Here is a 21,444-nt window from a genome sequence, read left to right as displayed (position 1 = left end):
TTCAGTACCAGCTTGGTCCACTGTTCAGTTGTGCTGTTCATGTCTATTTTCAGGAGGAAAAACACTTCTTGTTCATTTAGGTGTTTATAATTTTCTTGTCCTAGTCAAGATCACACCCTATCATTTTCCTAGCTAGCAGCCATGTGAGGGAGCAGGAAACTCATTAACACAATCATAATAGAAACAGCTGGAAAAAAAGTAATTTTTAAAATGTTAAAATATGATTTTTAATAGACACTAAATTAGTGGCACCTTTCTACATATGACAAAGCAGTACCTCAGTAGAAAAACAAATAAAGGAAAAGTGTACTAAAAAAACATCCAGACCATAAAACATACCTGTACACAGCACCTCTTTTGAAAGGAGGGGGGGGAAAAAAAACGGAAAAAAAGGGGGGGCGGGGAGCAATAAAAGGTGCTGGGTTTTATTTTCTCTTTACTATTATACAATGGTAATAAATCCAAACTAACAGGGACACTTCAGCTTGGATTCAGAAGAATACTTTCCCAAGCACAAACTTTCTGACATTGCTGTAGCCAGAGTGCAGTCACCTCCCCTCCCCAAGAAAACTTGGCTCTGCAGCTTTACACACTGATGGCATGTATTCCATATGTCAAATTCCCTTCTGCTCAGGGTACCTGCAATTTTACACAATTTAGGAGCTATGATAACCCTATAATTGGTAAACATTGCAACAAACAGGAGATATAAATTTAAAACAATAAGAACTCTTAGTTGAATGTGGGAGGTATCTATACGAAACACCAAAGTAGCCAAGTGGGAAGGATTTTAAAAGACTCTCCCCAAACAAGCTGGAACTTTTGCCATTTAAGACTGAACTAAGTTTCAGCTTTGAAAGACCTCAGTGGTAGTCTCTTAATTTATTTTAAGAGATAATAGAATTTTTAATCAGATCTTGTGTTATCTGGACCCCAGACATCACAGTTAGTGATGTAATTGGAAACTGGAAAAACTATTCTGGCTTTGCTACGCTTTTCACTTTTTATTCTTTCATCCCCTGTGATTTTTCCTGCCTCAGTGCTATATCCTAATGTAGAAAATCAGGACATGACAAATATTCACCATTTTGTAGTAGAGACAGAAAAGCGTTATTGTAATTACATCTGTCATGTAGTTTTCACGTAGTAATGAAACAGCCACTACACACCTAATCAGAGCTACCCAGGAAGAACTTACCATGCACAAAAAGTGATCAAGTAACCTATTAACTCAAGCCTCAAGCAACTTTACAGTAATTATCATAAAAATGGAAAACTGATTTAGGCCCCAAAACTTAGGCATGTGCTTAACTTTAAGAACTTAAATATGCTAAGCACTTGCTAAGTAGATTGGCAAGCACTGAACTGCCTTGTTAAATAAAGCAAGACCTAAATCTTACACACACACAGAGTAGTCAGTGCCTGTCAAGAGGAATTTCATGGGTAGCACTGAACTACACAATTTCCACTCATTTACATTACTAATACTAACAGTGCTCAGGTGAAAAGGAAGCTCAACAGCTCTTAGATACAGCTCTTTAGTATGTGAGAATGCCAACCTGGAAACCCAAGCCTTTCCTCTTTCTTTGCTCTCCTCCCCTAAAACGTGCATATAGTTTCCAGTTTCACTATAAATTTCCCTGACTGTAAATAAGGATTTGCAGGTTTTTAATCTTGATCCCCAAAGGTACCGGTTCTCGCTTTTCAGCACTGCAGTGTGCTGGATTTACCAACCAATATACCTATCTCAACATTGCAGACACTCTGGGAGAAGGGAAACTACTGCTGGGCAGATGATTAGGACCTCCTGAGGTCTCTTCTATCCTGAGTTATTCTACAATCCTAAACCAGTCAGTTCCCATCGCTCTGTGCCTGCAGTACTCGCTCAGGATGGGAAAGCTAGGTGCAATTCCCTCCTCTCCCCAGGAGTGTGCCAGTGCAAACTCCAGCGGGTAAGTGCATTTCATCCCACTTGATGCAGCTGCCTTATTTTATTCTGGCCTTGGTCCAATATTTTGTTAAACATTTGGGGACTGAACCCAGGGATCCTTCTTTCTCCGCAGTGACTATAGTTCCCCTAGGTTAAGAGGTCAGCATTATTTTTGTTCAAACTCCCTCTAGGAAGATCACCTTTTAAACACTGCATGGTCTTCGCTGAAACGTTTTCAACAAGGGTCACTTAGTGTTTTATTCCCGAACTTTACAATACTAGCAAAGAAAAAAAACCCCTCTCTTTAGAATTGGCACAGCTATGAACAATACATAGCAAACACAGCTTCATTGTTAACTTCACTATACCTTAAACATACATAACTGCTTTTTAATTGCACATGGATTTCTGCACAAGAACAAGGGTTTCTACAGGGATCTTTGCAGTTAGTTAGTATGAGAAATTGCTCTAATTAGCAACTCTTTCAACAATTTAAAAACGCGTTCACTGCAGCCAAGGAGTCTGGAGCTACAGAAAAGGACAACAAGCCTGCAAAAGAAATAACATTGTGTATCTGACAAAAACACACAAATACATTGAAATTTATCTTTTTTTTTCCGTTTTAAAGTTAGGCTTTGGCTCTAGATATTTGTACTTCTTCCAGTAATAGCTAAATCACTGCGGGATGGTTCACGAAGCTATTGCATATTGCATTTGACCAAGTTGGTATTCAAGTGGAGGGTAAAACATGCCAAAGAGAAGCCATTTGTTTGTCAGTACCTGAGGCTATTTTAAGTAAAAAACTGCAATGCAAAAGGTTAATTTCAATCAGTGCACCTAGGCAGTACATAAGAAAAATTTCACATTTTCTATAACCACAAGTTTTCTAATACGAGTGAAATTTCCAAGCTCCTTTGAAAATGCAAGTCACAAAATAAGTACTAAGGGGTAAATTTTGCCCTGAAGGTTGTATACTAACGACTTTACCTACCCCTGTTCAATCACAAAGAAAGAAATATTAAAAGGTGTCAGGAGTTTTAATTTTGGAGAGGTTCAGGGGAGTCTACTGTAAATTAAAGGGTCTCTGTTCATCAGTTCTGCAGGTTTCCCACCAATGGCCCTAGGTAAAACCGTCCTTCATCCACGCAGTTTTCCCTAAAAAGTATCTCCCTTTTCTGACGATGCAGCAGAAGGCCAGCAGAGAACATGCTACTCCTTTGAATGTTGACATTGAGGACACATTTCTCCAGAATCTACTATACAAAAACCCAAAAAAGTAGTCCTAAACTCATCCTCTCCAGTGGCAGGAATGTATAAAGATAAGGCAGTACTTTATAAAAATGCACACCCTTGTAACCCATCATCTTCCCCATGGAATTTTGGACATAACGTCTTGAATTTGTTCTGCTAAACTTTGCTATGACAAATATTTTTCTAGCTTCATATTAAAAGAAAGTAATCATAAGAGCACTATTGGGGGAGAAGGTATAACGCAAAGTCTCAAAGAAAGGTTGCACACACCACCGAATACAGTATCTCAAAATTCACAGCAGAATGAGCTGGTGTGAGAAAACCCATGTGATGATTTATTAAAACATAACTTTTGAGAGATCACCTGCTACAGGGAGAAAACAAAATGGGCTTCTTATTGGTACAGTAAACCTGAGTCAATATCTGGCATTGCTTGGTTCAACTACTCTCCAGCTATCTTGACACTTCCAAGAACAAGGAGCTAGAATTTGCATTCAAAATATAAACAGAGCTCAACAATATATGTATTCATTTACATATTTTTTAAATATATGCATCTTCTCTAAGTATGTAATATACAAGAACCACTATAAACTTCAGTTTCTTTTTTCTTTTATCAAAATTATACTGTAATGCCCAGTAATGGTTATAGATGTTTAGTACTGTCTCTCAAAGCTATTTCATTACTACGTTTGATAGTCATTTAATGATCTGAAGCCATATATCCTCAAGACTGTACTAAATAAATCAGCCATGGTAATGATACCTGCTTCACCAACAAGATGTTTTTGAACTGAATTGTTTTAGTACGAAAGAAAGTAAAGTGTACCTTAGAACAGTAACCTACATAATTCACTACTCAAATGCAATATTCTGTTTCCATTTTAATCAGAATGCAATATTAGTGTGCCATTTGCTATTGAGAATTCACCTTTTTTTAGAGAACTTATGAGAATTTGAGCAGAGACATCCATGATTTTACCCCTAAGAAATGTAATTAAGCTTGAAAAAAAGACTTTTGCAAAAATAAAATTATGAAAGAAACAGATTAGTACTAATAACTCTTGAAAGGGAGGATATTTAAGTATTCACTATCACAATCAGTTAAGTCTTCAACTTTGATCTCAAAATTTATTAATGGATCTTCTGTACAGAATACTGGAAGTTAGTAGGCACAGATATTTTAGGTTTTTACTGTATTTTCTGCCTCATTCTAGGGCCAGAACAGATAAGTCTAGCTTTCCTGGAATTATAATAGAATACCAATTTGCTGCAGCCTGAGTTTATCTCAGTTGATAAAAATGTAATGGCATATTATTTTTAATTAGGCAGAAGGTTTGTGAAAACACACACATGCCAAAATTTTAAAATGTTTATTCATTTAACAGAAACAGACATTCTCAACTTTAAAAACCTCACTCAGAGAGTTGGTAAAAACCAGGCATCGTCCACTGCATTATCAAGTAACTCCTGAAACTGATCTAACTGTGAATTCAGCATGTCTCTCCACTGATGCATACCAGCAGGATAATACTCTCTCAACTCCTAAAAAAGGCTTTATATTTACCCTGATTAAATGTGTCTATAATAATTTCCCCAATTTTTTTCTTGTTCTGTTTGATGCATATTAAAAACTCGTTTTATATAAATGTTACCTTACTGCTCTGGCCTGGTTCCTTCCTCCCTGCCCAAATTCAGACCCGCAATATGAAATACTGCAATACCACTTCATTGTGCTGCTCAGAAAGCATCTTTTGAGGGTTTACTTCCCCAGAAAGACTCATTGATTGCATCATCCTAGCACCTCTGGCTCCTCATAGACTTGTAGTGAGAAGCTTTCAAATACCTGCTGCACAATAGCTTTATAATAAACCCCATACATCGAGGAAGTCTTTGTCCCGTTCAGTTACTGTTCAAGCTTGCCTGGAAGTCAGCTTACTACCTCAAATTTCAACTGACACATTGTCTCACAGGGCACAATTTTTTTGGCACACTGTATGCAAGATAGGCAAATATTTTGAAGACACAGGAGTTCTAACACTTCCCTTTAGTCTCTTTGTAAAAGTTCTTGCTAATATCTCACCTATAAGCGTCAGAATTGATTTGTCTTATTGTCGTCATTAGCACAATGTAACTGACTTTTTGGGGGCAAGGAGCAGAAAGAGAATGCATTTCATTACTAGTCTGCTTTTTGTGAACCAAAACCATGGGCAACTGCAATAGTGTGGGGGCTGATTTGTTTTTGAACACCATAAACCAAACTCTAATTTGGGAAGCCCGTAACTGAACGAAACATTAAGTCTGTTAGAAATAATCTAGTGTAGCCTAGTTTAGGAAAGAGACAGAGAAATGCTTTGGAAACAGATCTCATTGCTTACAAAAAATACAAAACAAACCACACAGTATTTGGGAGTGGACATCAGATACAGAAAAGAGTTTGGGATAGGAGCATGCTCCAACCCCACAGATTTTGCAAGGCATTGCAATGCCTGTCAACTTTTCCACCTTTGAGAAACTCTTAAACTACTTCTGGGAAAAAACCCAAGAAAAGTCCTCTCTGCTCTCCTTCCTAGGCCACAGTAAATTACCAAAATGCCATGAGAGCCTGTCAGTGTTCTCCATCCAGGTAGGCAATGCTACCAAAGTTCCTTCTTTAACGAAAAACCGTTTTAACCTGCTGGGCCTTTTAAACACCACCTTCATCACTAGACTTCAACTGCACGGCTGCGTTTATGTCTCCCTCCCCACCTCCTATTTCTTTACGTTATTATTTCCATGGTCAAACATCACAACCCACAGAGCTCGGGCAACGTGGTAGGTGTTATGAGTGCAATGCCAGACCAGCAGCTTACAGAGCAAGTTGTCTCAGCAGATTGACAGTCAACAGGGATATCGATACCTCCCGGCACACTTGACCTGCCTGGTGGTGGAAAACAACAGGAAACAAAAACAGGAGCAAAAAGGGAGCATGGCTAAAGTCAGCTCCCACAAAGCATATAAATTCAAATTTTGCAGTTACTCTTGTAACTTCTTTCAATAGCAATAAAGAGTGAGAGAGAGTATTTCATTTTCTGCAAAAATTAAAGACTACACCCTTCTGCACAATGCCCTCTTGGAATGCATACCAGTATTCACCAGATAAGAGAAAGTCAGAACTGCGTTCACAGTTATTTGTTTCTATTTCAGTTAAATAACAGAGAGGGCAGAAGAGAGTCAGTCCCAGATGATGGCATGTAGGGAAAACCATACTGCTACATTAAAGATGTGCCTTTAATTAACTTCTATCTGAACAATTATAATTAAAGACTTTACCACAGGTGTTCTTAGAATAATTACCTTCTATTTCCTTGCATAGTGCACATTCCCAGGAAATGGGAATCGAGACTATTTTGTAATTTAAATACTTTCTCAATTAGTTTTAAAATTTATTGCTTTTTAATTGGCTTATTGTTGAGATCTTCTTTGTGCCTTTTTGGCCCTTTTCAGATTCCTATAGGCTTTTCCAAGACCTCAGAAACGTCTTTCAGGTGGCCAGATGCAATTCTGAGCAGTTAACAAAATATAGGTTGCATTTTATTGTGTTTGGATGCAGGAAAACCAGTTCATATACAGAGTTATACATTTACTTTTGGACTTGGGAATAAATGGCTCATTTTTGTCACTGGTGCTGCATGTGTGGTACTAATTTCCTACAGTATTGTTGTGGAGATTGATATCTCTTTTACTGTTGTATTTGTATATAAGTCTTAGCAGATGACTGTTGCACGTCAAATGGTGCAATGTGTACTGAATACAAAAGATTGACTAGCTATCCTGATTTTTTTTTCCTCCATGAGACTAATTGTGCAGGTCAATGCGTTTAGCAGCAATTCCTTGGCTTCTTATTAACATGTCCACTGATAATATAACAACATATTGTAAAATTGGCAATTATAAAACATAGGCCAAGAGAAACAGGCTCCTGCTTCATCTGTGCTGCAAAGATATGTTGGGTCACATTTTTCTCATAAGCTTGAAATTCATAGTTCATAATTTTATTAAAACAGAAAGACAGAGAGGGCTGAAGATAGGATTTCATGAAGGGAGGAGAAGAATAATGCACAAAGGAGAATGATTTAAGGCAGAGAGTCCTGCCCTCTCTTGCATTAGTTCCTGCCAGATCTGCAGCAGTTTTTAGTATGCAAGATTACACTCGTGAAATTCTTCTTAACTGTATCTTCCAGTCTAGGGAAAACAAACAACAATAACCCAAGAATAAACAGGATCATTCATCTTTTCCTTATGTTTATCTCTGATTATGTTATCTTTATACTGAAATAATATTCAGCCAGAGGCAGTCTTAAGAAAATAAAGAGACCTTTGAAGTAGCACCTCCTGAGACAAAGCAACAGCATCAAATGGCATATATGCTGGTTTCAGTCTAACAGACAGAAACTAAGCTTCTAATATCACATTCACAGAGCTATCAGCATTCGGCCCATCTAAGAAGCCGCTGGGGAAGCCAGCTCCCCACTCTCCTCCATCAGCGGACATCAGGGGGGTACTAGATAGATGGATGCATGAGGGTGTGGGCTCACCTGCACGTGACACAGCATTGGAGATAGCGAGCTTCCAGCTACAAGTTCTCATTTAACACGCTCATTCAATATAAGTGTGCAAGAAAAATTTTAAAGGGCATTGTAAAAGTTATGATGTTGTAGATTTAAAACCATCTATTGCCTCCATTACAGCCTTCAACAATCCCAAAAAAGGCAGTCTATATATATATGAACACATACAACAATTCAGTTGCTCTAAGGCTACTTTTATAAAAATTTGATAGGAACTGATGCTAGAAATCCAATTACTGCTGAGTAAGCCACCTCAGTCACCTTATGTCTTTTTATTTTAAGGACATTGACAGACAAAGAACTGAGAAAAAAATATTTCCATTTTGTCAGTATTTGGAAGTAAATAAAGAAAAGAGAATTTTCCGTAAGTGCCCATTTGGGACTCTAACTCCTCTTTTCTTGCATTAGACTCCCTCCCCAAAGTTGAGTACCTGGCTGTAACTAGATAAAAATTAAGCCTTCTTTGAAACTTTGGGATTTCTATGTGTCAGCTTTCAAAGATAGGCAGAAACATTCAGTGTCTATTTATTTAAACTCCTGTCCAGAATAAGACCTTGTTACTGTTGGCTCTTACCAAGCAAGCCTAGAGCATAAAGCATCTTTTGCCAAGAAACACTGAGATTCTTCCTTGTAGAGTAATTCCCAAGCTTCTGACTGTCTTGTTCCCACAGTGCTTCATTAGCTGAACAACTGAATAAAATGGATTCTGTTTACGTAAGAGATATTAATAGAGTCCACGCTCATTTCCGTTGCATGCCATTCAAGGGCATACAAAATGACCAATTTAGTTAACATGTGGGTGAAACCCTTCTGCTAAGTGGCCACTAAGGTGAGCAGGGTCAAGACAGAAAATAGAAATTTCACTGGGGATTGATTTGGAGGCGCAAGTAGGGGGTAAAGAGATGGAAATTGCATTAAGAGTAACTCCTAGGTCTGTATTTCAAGAATTTTAAAAGTTTAACCCTACAGAGCCTACATTCCACCCACATTTTATCAGTGTTACTTCCATCTTGCTCAGTGTGTGCTATAGGAAAACTGTATTTAGTGTACCAACCAAACAAAAAGTGATACAGAAGTGAAGAACCAATCTCCTGAATGGCCTGTCCCTACCTGTGCACCCCATTCTCAGTGCTTCTCCTTATTTCAGTGGGGATATTTGCCTGAAATATGTATGAATCATTTCAGCAGTATCCCTGCTTATCCAAAACTCTATGGTCAAACTTCATTCCAACTTTTCTTTGCTTATATGGAGAAACAGGGAAAGAGAAGAAATCAAAGCTTAAAGTCAATTACAAGGTTTAATCTTTCCACCACCCACTAAGCAACTCGGCTCAAATCTCTCTCCCTGACTTCTGCCAGCAGCTTGCATGGTTTATCTTCCCTGCTCCCAGAAACAGCAAGGCTTCCATCATAAACATCCTGCATTACATCTGGTCCAACAAACAAGAAGGAGAGCACAAAGGCTGTAAAGTAGAAGCATCCCTACTTTTCATGCACCTCTGGGTAGTGTACAAGAGCTTGGTTGTGAGGTAGTTTTCTCCCACAGGATGGTGAAGGGGAGGAAGGATAAACAATAGGTACTTGAAGACAGGTTTTGGCAAGCCATGACAAGCAAAGTACAATGGTAAGTGCCCTTCTGCATTCCCTAGCAAGAACTGCATGAGCTACTGTGCCCCAGACATACCCTAAACATACAGCCACCTATACAATAAAGATGCCATGTGCATATAGAACAGCCTACCACCAACTACAGAAAAAGCCTAAAAATACTGTAAACTGCAGAAAACATAGGAAATTATGGCTTGTGAAAAAAAGCTGTTGCAATACATTCTACAGTAGAGCAAAACAACCTGCTCTTAGCATTTCTCAGACTTTTAATGAGTCTTTTCTCTTCACTCAGATTGCTCGCAACTGTTTGTAACAAGTGTCAAGCCCTCCACATGCTCACACATTGGGCTGTCCAGTTGATAGGCAAGGTCTTTGTTCTGAACGCCCATGGAGACCTTGCAAGCAGTGCTTTCTGTAAATGAAGTGCTGTCGCTGCCTGGAAAATAGCTCATGCAGACAGACAACTTGGAGACAGAGCAACTATCTGGCTCCTCAAGAATGACAAGGAGCCAACAAACAATACTTATTTTATATTCAAATCCAAATGAATCCCAATGCAAAGGAAGTGTTTTCAGAATGTTTGAGGAAGGTCTCCAGCTCGCGTAGATTTTTAGAATATATGTTGACATTCCATAGGGCAATCCAGGAAATGTAACTTGAGCCAGAGCTGGCAGGGAAATCCAGCTCTCTTTAACATGCAAGTTTACAGAGCAGCTAAAAAGGAATGCTGAGATGTTGTGGAAGAGATTTAAGTTCTGAGACAGAAAGCACACTGCTTCAAGTGTAAAATAGGTAGCTAATGAAAAAGAATATGAGGAAAAAAAGAGAGAGAGTGAAAGTGAGTGCTGCAAAACTGTCTACGCTCTTTCAGATTAATCCTGACAACTCTGTCATAATTTCTTCCTTTCCCAATTGATCTTTTTTGTTGAAAAGAACAAAAATTTCCACACAAATTCCCAGAGAGATACTAGCAGTAAGGCTGAGGCCAGAAAAGCTACCTTGGCTTGCTCAATTACAAAGATTTTTATAGGGCACCATTAATACATAATTCAAGCATATACAGAGAATGACAAAAAGGGAAAAAAAATGTGAACCACATAAAAAACAGTAGCTTAAAGGGTCAGATTTTAAAGGATATTTGAAAAGTTTGAAAGTTGTAATGGGTGTATTTAAGCTATCTTAAGATGTTCAGTAGCTAAAAGCATACTTAATGGGCATGAACATCCTAAAGTGACATGTTGGTGAAACTCTCACTTTGCACTGTTTCTCAGCATCAGTCTGACTTTGTCCATTCAACAGTTCTGGGGTGTCTCTAATGCTTCTTAATGAGGATAGAAATACATCTTTTGGCCAGCATTAACACAAGTACGAAACTTCCAAGGTTTCGTACCTTGAGCAACCAAGAGAGCAACACTGCACAGAGGTCATCTATCCTGTTCCCCACTAAGCATGAGCAAAGCAGAGCTGAGACAGAGGGTTTAACAGGAGATGGAAATACATACACTGCTTGTTCTCTTCCTTCTCTTGTGGTACTTTTTCTCTCCTCTTTTTGCACAAGAAGGGAACAGTGGGGATTGCTTTTTTTGATGTGAAATTCTGAACTTACATCCACTGAACACATAGGACAGTAATGTTAACCATCGGTTCCCAATGTTCATCCCCACTGAAAGCAGCATGGCATCAGTAAGAACAGCATACTTGCACTGATAACATCATCATGCTGAGAACCGAGTGGGAAAGCAAATCTTGGAGATTTGGTTGTACTAGTTGAATGAGATACATTATCAGCCCAGTTTTGAAGAGAAATTCCATCAAGGATATAATAAGTTCTTCCCAGAAAAGTCTTATCGAACCTTGCATACAGCCATACTCAGTTTCTACTTTGATGAATTGATATTTCCCATCTAAAAACAGGCCTGGTTGAAAAACTGACCCACACTGATCAAGCAAAAATCATGTGGGAAAGAGCCCTGAGTCAGCAGAAGGTTACCAGAGCTACTGAGATAGCAGGTATGCACTTCAATATTGGTCTTCACAGACGTGAAGGAAAAGTCTCAGAAAAACTTCAGCAGAGCTAAGATAGTTCATGAATAATTTGACTTCTCTAGGGGGAAAAAAAAGTCCCTAAGACTAATGACTCTTGCAGCTACTCTGATGGCATCAAAGACTGGAAAACATCAAATATAGTGGCAGCAAACTGAGAGAATCCATGCCTGTGGTATCACTACATGTCACAGAAGAGTTTAACAAGCTGGTAAAAGAAAATTTGAAAAGGGATATGGAAACATAATATTAAAAAATGCATACATCGTATTGAACCATTAATTCAACTCATTCTGAAATGTGCTTGTGTCTGCCAGTGCTGTGGTTAATAGGGAGGGTATGAAATTCAGAATGCAATTAAGTCTTGGAGGAAGCACAGTTGGAGGCTGTGGCAGTTTCTATAGCAACCTGAAAGGCTCAAGACTAGTAACGGGAGATTAACTTAAAGGCAAGATAAGTATGTAACTATAGTTCTCATTTATGATTTTCTCTGCTTCCAAATGGGCAGTGTATTCTTGATTTAAACAATACAGAAGTGCATTCAGATGGCCTACTTGTTACTAACTAGGGCAGAAATAACCTTTTAAAAGATCCTCTTAAAAATATTCTGACAATTTCAGAATCAGGGAATCATCCAAACTTCACTAATTAATTCAATCAAAATGGAAACCACTGAACTTGAATGCTGCCAGAAGATTAGCATGAGGCTTCAAGATAGGGAACATGACAGTCATAATAAGAGTTTGCTGATGTCAATGCACTGTATGCTTATGAACAAATCCTCTTGACATATTTTTTGGATTATGCTTCAGATCAGGTATTAAGTCTTCAAAACGGTGAAGGCAAGATAAAGAAGAATTTTTGCACTATAGATCTTTTTCTTTCCTTTTTTTTTTTTTTTTTTTTTAAAAAAAACAGGACAATATTGAAGAAACATCATCCAGTATTTTTCCTGGCACTTAGCTTTTATTCAAAGGTTCATCTGAGACTGTAGCCACCCTTTTAAACTCCTGTAGCCACCTTCCATACAAATAAAAAAAGAAAAACATACATTAAAGATATTCCTCGGACGCATCCCTAGTGCAGCCAGTTGCTCTGAACTTGTTTTACTTCATCATTTACAAACAAATGATACATGAATAAGACATTCAGGAACATGTATCCAGGAAACAAACATATTCTTGCCCTGTCTTCTGTACTCTTTTGAACTGCGGACATGACATTACCATGGGTACTGAAAGCTGTTACATTAGCTAAATAGCTAGTCCAAACTAATTTACCCTATCCACCCGGCCAAGTAATGTAGAGCTAGCACTAGCACTTCCGCACAGCACCGGGTTGTCCTGCACAGTATCTGTTACCATCAGACTGACAAAAAATAACACTGCCCCTACTTCACTACTAATCGATCAATTAACCCACAGTGTGTTCCAAGGGTTACCATGGAATGCCTGCCTCAGACAACACAAACCTCTTGGGTTGACCCAACCTTGCCTTCAAACCCTCATGTGGTTTTACTTGCGTGGTAAGCTTTTTTTGGTTGGAATTTGTTGACTTGTTGCCTATTTGAGGAAAAAAAATGCAGATACCCTGTGAAAATTTCAAGAACTCGCTGTTACGCAATTCAAAATGTTTGTTCCACTTCACTGAAGATGTTCCAACCTGTCTAGATAATATCTAAGCACCCCCTAGAGTAATGGGACTGGCATAGCATTATTTACAATGGAACATGTTCTCTGCTACTGCTATGGTGGGAGGTTGCCTGTTGATGTGGAGAACACAAGGAAACAATAAGCTGATATTTTTTCTCAAGACCATACTACATTCTCTGTCATAAGTAAAATCTTTCATCTTGTAAAATGCTCTGTTTCGGGAATAGTACTGTCTTCTCCACAAGATCATTCCAGGTCAAAAGTGGCTTTAGCTGGGGAGCTCCACCACATCAACTACACAAATCAGAGTAGAGGTGACACAGGAATAATCTTTTTATCTGCATAGCTTGGCCCTGATCCATTGAAGGCTTCTAACATTTGGACTAAGGCCTTCAATCTCTACCCAAAGCAACCGAGAGCCAATGAAGAGCATGAAATACACTAGGATTTTCTCCAACGTTTTCCCTTCCTAGGAAAAAAACCCTCTGCAACAAGAACTGCAGAACCAGGCTGAAATGCATTGAGGTAGGGAAGAAACCTTGCCATCCTTCTCTACGAGGAGCAATTTACATCACCTCCACCAGTACAATACCTAATTTATAGATAGGTGACTTCTCCTTGCTTCAGTGTCATATTAGACAAAGAGCCAATAGCTTAACAGGTGCAAAGTTGGTCAGAGTAGCGAAAATTTCCTCCTATTAGTTTTAATTTAACAAGGAACGTGAAATAAAAATAAAGAGTCTCTCTAATGCTAAGTGTTTGTTCTACTTTGTAATAGCAACAGTTTCAAAGAACTTTTTCATTTCCAAGAAAGAAAAAGTTGGTAGAGAGAGGAAGAAGAGAAAAGAAGGGAAAAGGAGGAGGGAAAAGGATATACCTAAAGACCTTGTAGCAGTTTCCAGAATTAATATTTTGTTCTGAGTGGAAGAGCTGCAACAGGGTGAGATGAGGACACCACTCTCAACTTCTTCATTGAAGTGATTTGTAAGTTGATACCAAAGAATTAATTTATTCTTCTATTTTCCACTGTTAATTTTCTTCTCCCTTTCAACCAATTGAAAAGCCGCAATTGAAGACCATACAGGGACAGCAGCAGCCTTTCAACTCTGAAGTTAATTTTCATTAAAAAAAGAAATCCCATGCTATATAAAAATTTCAAAGTAGGGAACATTACATATTGTAGAATCTATTAAGTGGGAAGAAGTTGGAGAGATCCATCATTCCCCTCAGTATTCTTAGGAGCTGACCTGTCCTTTAATTGAAGTTATCATATCACACTTTGAAGAGTTTCTTTGCCTTTTCTAAAGTGGCCATGGCAGTGCCAAGATTCTCAAGAGAGCGAGCTTAATAGGAATATAAAAAATGCTACCGGCCTCTTGTCCACATAAAGGTTTTTATATTTTTTTTTCTTTGATTTTGACAGGATATGAGCTTCTCTCCTTTAAAGAAATAATGTAGGTTTCACTAGAGGAAAATGCAGCAACATTTAGAAAGATGTATCTCAGGTATTAGCATAGGTTTGGAAAACAGAAATTAGAGCAAAGCTTTGCAAAGTTGTTTTGTTTGTGGTTTTTTTGTTTTTCTTTTTTTTTTGTTTATATCAAGGTTTAGTAGATTCCTAAGCACACTTTTCAGGAACAGCGTATCTGTGAATTTTAAGCATACAAATAAATTAATCTCCTTCCCGTTTCCCATAGACTTTAGAAACAAACAGACTTCATAAAGACTGACAATTACAGGGATCTGAATTTGCTATAGACATTAAAAACAAACAGACTTTATAAGGAATTACATTTACATGGATCTGGATTTAGATTTCAACTCTCTGGTCAGAAAGTGCAATGACTGTTATCTTGTGAATACAGGGGATAAAGAACACTGGAAGAGAAATCAACACTGCTGCTAATAATAACTAAATCATGCTCCAGGCAGATCCAGGAGGAGATCTTGTTTTAGTTGACAAGTTTGCCTTCAACTACAAAGTTCCTAGAAGCATCTTTATTATACAACTTGCAAGAAAAGACTATTTTCTTTGTAACACACAAATTACTAAGGGCAGGTGAAAAGAAAGGCATGCACAGCTCACTGATTATCTAGAATACAGCAGGTTGCTGGTCTGCCAACAGCAGTTTTCACAAGTTGCTTAAGCTTCTAACATGAACTGTGCTTAGTGGCTGCAAAGGGTAATTAAATAGCCACAGCTCTTTACTGTTCCACAGCCCTTTTAATATTAATTTTGAATACAGCTTATATTCCTCTCCTTCTGCCCCCCACTCCAAAGAGCATTTTGGTTAAGCATGGAACACATTATAGAATATAAATAGTCAGCAAAATAGCTATGAATTTGGTTAGACTAAACATTAACAACATGAAAGCAAGAGTTTGAAGAAAAATAAAGCAGCAGATCAGATATTTAATTAAGGAAATATTCTGCTCATCCATCATTCCTTGCTATTAAGCAGTAGACTGCTTGCTATACTTTCCTGGTGAAAATATGCAAAAGACAAACATTTTTTAGAGGTACTATATGGTTTTGAGTTACGGCGTGCTGCATGTATCTAAACTCATCTCACAGGATATTATTGCTGCATGGTCCTCTTGTATTAACCAATGAAAAAGATCATGAAGCTCAAAGCAATCCATGTAATTCCCAATGAGTTTGAAAATAAAATTAAAAAGAACTAAAATAATATCAGATAGAGAGTTCTACAGCATAATTTCTTCACTTGATCTCTGCCACTGCTCTATGAAAATATGAAAGCCATCATGTACACACTCTGGTAAACCAAAAAGGTTGTGGTTTTTTGGTTTGTGGGGTTTTTTTGTAAAGTAATATATTTTATCTTCCAATGTATTCCCATTCAGCTTGATGTCATGGATGGGAGGAAAAAGAATATAAATAAAACACATGAAAATCCTAAAGCTACAGAGCTTAGGATCTATGAAGAACTCTGTATGTCATCTCTTGTTCTCTTCTACTTACACCCACATACTTATCTTGTGTAGCTTTACCCTTCCCCTGCCTGCAGGGTTTACAGATGGCTCAGCCTTCCCCTGACCCAGTACTCAGGCCCTTCTCCTGCCTGTGCCAGGCAGAGACGCCAGCAGCCCTCATCTTGGCAAACCTCTGCATCTTTCATCCACCCCATGGGCAAGATGGAGGGGAGGTCAGTTTAAACCTGTGGATTTGGGTCCCCTCTCTGCCCAGCTCTCCACACCCAGATTCTGGCATGAGGGGTCTCCCAAAGTAATCAAAAGCTGAGCTCCTACGGCTGCTCTCTCATGCAGCCCAGTGACACCAGCAACTCCCAGGCAAACCTCCAGTTGCATACTGGAAGCAATGCTGGGTCAAACAGCTGCATTCCTTCAAGTATTTCCCTGTCCTCTTAACAACTTACAGAAAAATTCAGTCCTGATCAGCATCCTTTACCATGATCATCTCCAGGCACAGCTGACTACCTCACCACTTGGCAGAATAGCCTAAGGCCCACACTATTATTTCTTTACTAGCCAGAATCTTTGTATGCTCATCTGCAGTCCTCTGGGAATACAGCAACATCTAATTAAAGCAGATGGTCAGTGAAAATCGAAAGGTCAGAATTAAGGTTGTTGACAGAACCTCAGCTTCAAGTGTCCATCTAGATTACCAGCCATGCAAACCAACCCGTGCATGCAAAGCCAAACCGCAGTAATGTTTGTTTAAATTAAAAATGGTCTTTGAACTGACTAGAAATGCACTTGGGAAAAAAGCACATATGGAGGTGTTGTGTTTATTTGCTCTTATTAAAACTTTCTGAAGTATCCTGTTCTTTCCATAATACTCTTAAAGGCTTTTTCCATTTATTTCTTCCAATTTTTTCCACAAATCTCTCTTTTTTTGTTTTGTTTTGAGAAAAAAAAAGTTCTATCAGTAAATCAGGATAACTTGGACAAAATTTTTCTAACCATGAACCCTAAGTTCAGCACGCAACTTTGCCATACGTTTCCTTTTGTTCCTATGTTTTTGGCTCAAGAGCATTTGTATTTTTATTACAGGCATATTTCATCCCTTTCCTTTTTTCATAGCAAAATAAAAAGGTACCCAGTATTTAGTTTCATAGTTCTGGAAACTATTTAGCAGAAATGCTGACTCATGAACATTCATTTCCTTTTTTACTTGAAGCAAAGAAATTAAATACTGCAGTCTGCTCTATGGAAAAGCCCCAAATAAACTGGGAGAGAGTGAAACTGCATTATGCTGTAACATCCTAATAAGCTTTCAAGATTCAGCCAAGCCTTTCTACATGCAACTACAATAAGTGCTAGCCATATTCCTCCCTCAATTCGTGTTGTTTAAATATTTCAGCATGCTTGCATCTTTGCAAATAGGTGAAACAGACTAATTAAAGAGGAACAAAGCAGCCTAGGAACTGCTGGGGGGGGGGGGGCGGAGGTTGGAAGGGAGCTAGAGGGGAATCTGCATTCAGAATATGTCTGTTAAATCCACTGTTGCACTGCTCTGCAACTAACTACAATTAAATGAACTACAATTAACTACAGTTAAATGAAAAACGGGATTTTCTTATTTTGATATTTTTTCTGACAGTGGAATTTTTTTTCAGGTTTGTATTCTTCTCTACATTTCTTGCCTGCTTTTCTGATGAAAATGAAAACATTTCCAACTCCCATCCCTAACCTTGCACAAAATGAAAAGCCAGTAAGGGTTTAAAATAATGTCTTTTTGTTCTCCTACTATTACAGCCAATGACAAGTGAAAAGGCTGAAATATTTTGACGCTTAAATATCACAAGCCTTTCAATAAAAATACTTTTAATTTCCTAAGGGATGACTTTCCTATTAAAGACTTCACTTCTGATGTTGTTTTTTCAAAAAGCCCTGATCATCAGCAAACAAATCAAATTGCTCACGTACACCAAAGAAAAGGATCACAACAGTGGTAAGAGATTTTATTGGTAGTCCTGCCGAGGTAAAGAAGGCGACACGAGCACAAAATAAAAAAGGCTTGCCTTTCATAATGGTTTGGAGGTGAATTCATACCCTTCCTTCATGCCTCTCCGATATCAGTAATTATCTGAGGAAGGAACAGGCTGATGTTCTGACACATTACAAAAATAGAAATGTAATACCTAATTTTAAGATAGGTAGTCAGAACATATTAAAGGGTTATGTTCAAAGGAAATAACAGCTCTGGAGTGAGAGAACAATGCTGACACCAAGTGGAAGAAAATGCTGCCAGCGCCATCGTCTATTGCAACCTTGAGACGCCTGAAAATCTCAGACCCACAAGTCTTAGGTTTAGGTGTTGTGGTCATTTTTTTAAACATCAGAGGAAGACCACACAGATCCTCTGAAAGCAGTTATCTGTGTCATCCTAATGTGCACACTAGCTGATTAATTATAATCCTCTTCCTTGTAGTGTAGCTGATAAGCAAAGCAACTGGCTGCCGCTCTGAACATAGCGGGTATTATTCTCCTTCACAAATTGCAGATAAAGCTCTGTAATCTGTAATCTATGTAAATTCTGAGAGCCTGAATATGGTAGGAGCTTTTGAGACACTCTGTTCACAGCAAAACTGAAAATGGGCATTCACGGACTGAAAAGTAACAAAGACAAGTCTCTACTGAGTTGGTTTCTGTATCACATACTGCTTTCCAAACATATTTTCCAAGCCAGAGAGGGTCTGTATCAGTGACCATTTTTAGAAAGACCTTCCCCTCTCACGCGCTTTCTATCATTATTGAATGACAGACAGTGCTCAGCGTAATCAGCTAGTGTGATTGCTTGAGCTCTGTTCTTCTATTATTGATTGCATTAAAGAATCTCAGGATTTCAGTTTGATCGGCTTCCCTCTTCTGTGCTCAAGCTGCTTGTTACAGTAAAGCACAGCTGACGGTGTGCTTCTTGTCACACAGCACAGTGTCTCTTGACAGTATTCTCTCCTAGAGCAGACTTCCACAGGAAAAAAATAAATAAATTAAATTATAAAAATCTACATACATACATCCATACAGTGGATAGTGGCAAAATCCACTAAGTCATAGAAAGGGGTTAAAGTGTGACAGCAGTGTCACAAAGCACTTGTGCAGCAAGTCAAGAGAAACCCACAGTTTTCCTGGAGCAAACATTAAGTCAGCGACATTCCCTACACACCCCACAGCTCACTAAAAATGGAGACCAGGCACGCTCATCGTTTCCAAGTTACAGATCTCCAGTACAAAGGCCAGTCTGCTACACATCACAGACACAACACAGAAATAGCACCTTGCTCTCTCTCTGTCCTATTCCTTCCACTGACAGGCAGAAAGGCTCTGGCACTGAAGACCTAGAAGGAGTAATGAGTACTCCAGCCGCATCCACTTTGGTTGTTTTAAGTCACACTTGCATAGGCTACAGCAGGTTTTATCAAATCCTTATGCCTACAGTTGGTAAAATATTCTGCACTGTTTATCCAGAAGGAAGAAAAAAACAACCAAACAAAACAAAACAGAAGCTATAAAATCTATTGGCCACAATTTTTGTAGGGATACAGGTCCTACTTGATCCTCAATGTATGGCATTTTTTATCCAGTCTTCTGGTTTGGGCAGTACTCAAATACACAATTAAAACTTAATGTTTAATGAGTCCATGCTTTTGCTAAATTTATAAATGTTAGGGAAAATACTTTTTCCATGAATGGGAAATAATACAAAGTTGTCTTTCTATAATGCAACAGCAATCCCTACAGAAACATTGACAAATATCCTGGCAGTTCATATGGTACACACAGGATTTGCTATGTTTACATCCAAACCCAAGTAAAAGTTATTATTGCTAAGCAAAGAACTCGAAAGAAAATCAAGACCTGTAGAAGTTTAAACTTAGTAAATTGTAAAGAGCCACAAACAGGAATTGGAATTATGTTCCTCTACCCTTGAAAAATTATTTTGACAAGAAAATTTAGTCTAACCTGGAAATTTCAGTATACTAGATCATGAGATAATGCCTGCTTGTTTGTTCATTCCGAATGGTTTCGACTAATTCCACAAGCATTGTCATGGGATTAGCAAAGTACAACATCAGTTAAATTATTACTGTCCTCCAGATTGAAGACAGTCCATTTGGGAGACCGCAATTTATTTTTTATGGCAACTTCAGATGATAGGGAGGCACAACTTTTTTTTTTTTTTTTTTTTTTTTTTTTACAAAACAGGGTTAACGCTGAAACGTCCATCTGATCCTTGAAAAAGGCTAAAAACCTGAGATTGACAAAAGTCTCCAGACCACAAAAGCCTTCCCAACAAAACCATAGTTTGAGTAGATAAAGTATCCATGAAATATTCAGTTGCATTATTCTGACCAACTCCAAACCACACTGCAATTTCAGAAATTCACTCTGAGGTGTCTGCGGTCAACCTGCAAGTCCAGGAGAGTGTCCAGCTCCACTTCCCCAGCCCTCTGGATCTCTCCAATCCCTTCATAATGGGGTTCCACGATTGTAGCGAGTAGCTACGTGAGATCCAACCAATAGGCAGTCCCTGCAGCCTTACTGAGACATAGTAAAGCATGTGTAAAAGGACAAAGGAAGAAAACAAGGAATGAGACTTGTTTCCTCAGGGTGTAGGCTTTTCTTCTAATTAATCCTATGCTTTGATGGAGAGACATGCAATGGCTTGTACGCACCCACAGGTGTGTACAACAGAAGTCAGGCTTCTATTTGTTTGCAAGACAAAGGTAGCGTGCATAATTCAGGGTGGATTTATCTATGACTTCTCTACAGAAAGGAGATATGAAAAAACACTCTTGGACTAGATGCAAAAAACAAAAATAATCCATAGTAAATTTTTATCTAAAACACAAGATTCACAAGTGATGAGGGCAGACAGTATGACAAATTGCTATTAGCAAGGTTTGGTCCATAATTTAATTGTACTATAGAAGTTAAGCTAATCTTGTACACCTCAGCACAGCTAGTGATCCGTTTCAGGTGAAACACAGTTACCTAGAGAGGCCTCAGGTCACAAACACCACCACAGTGTTGTCTAACCTCTTTTTAAAGAATGATTTAAGCCAAGCAGGAAAATCACTTTAGTACCAGTGCACTTTGCAAGCTCTGACAGAAGGTTATAGGACAACTTTAAGAAATGAAACCCTGGCAGGATTTTACAGCATTCCAACTCCAGCCTAAGAAAATAAATAAGTGTACAACATACAGTGGCCAGGAAAAAGGACAAACTAAAATGAATAGTAGCTTGGATATATCTTTTAAACCACTCTCTTTAGATGGAATAGGTGGCACTGAGTAGTCTACTAGCCAGACAGGGTAATAGTTCTGAACTATTAGACTGGTGCCTCTCAAAAACTTGCAAATT

At 38.4% G+C, this 21,444-nt stretch overlaps 1 protein-coding gene across 1 annotated transcript in view; it reads right to left on the bottom strand.

Annotated features, from left to right (window-relative positions):
* Window positions 1-21,444, bottom strand: part of FAM13C (family with sequence similarity 13 member C) — a 130,950-nt gene that overhangs the window by 98,912 nt on the left and 10,594 nt on the right. The window lies entirely within an intron of this gene.

The sequence above is a fragment of the Rissa tridactyla genome, chromosome 6, assembly GCF_028500815.1.
Source record: "Rissa tridactyla isolate bRisTri1 chromosome 6, bRisTri1.patW.cur.20221130, whole genome shotgun sequence".
Taxonomy (NCBI): domain Eukaryota; kingdom Metazoa; phylum Chordata; class Aves; order Charadriiformes; family Laridae; genus Rissa; species Rissa tridactyla.
Note: the sequence above shows the minus strand (reverse complement) of the source record. Positions and strands in the feature narration are given on the sequence as shown.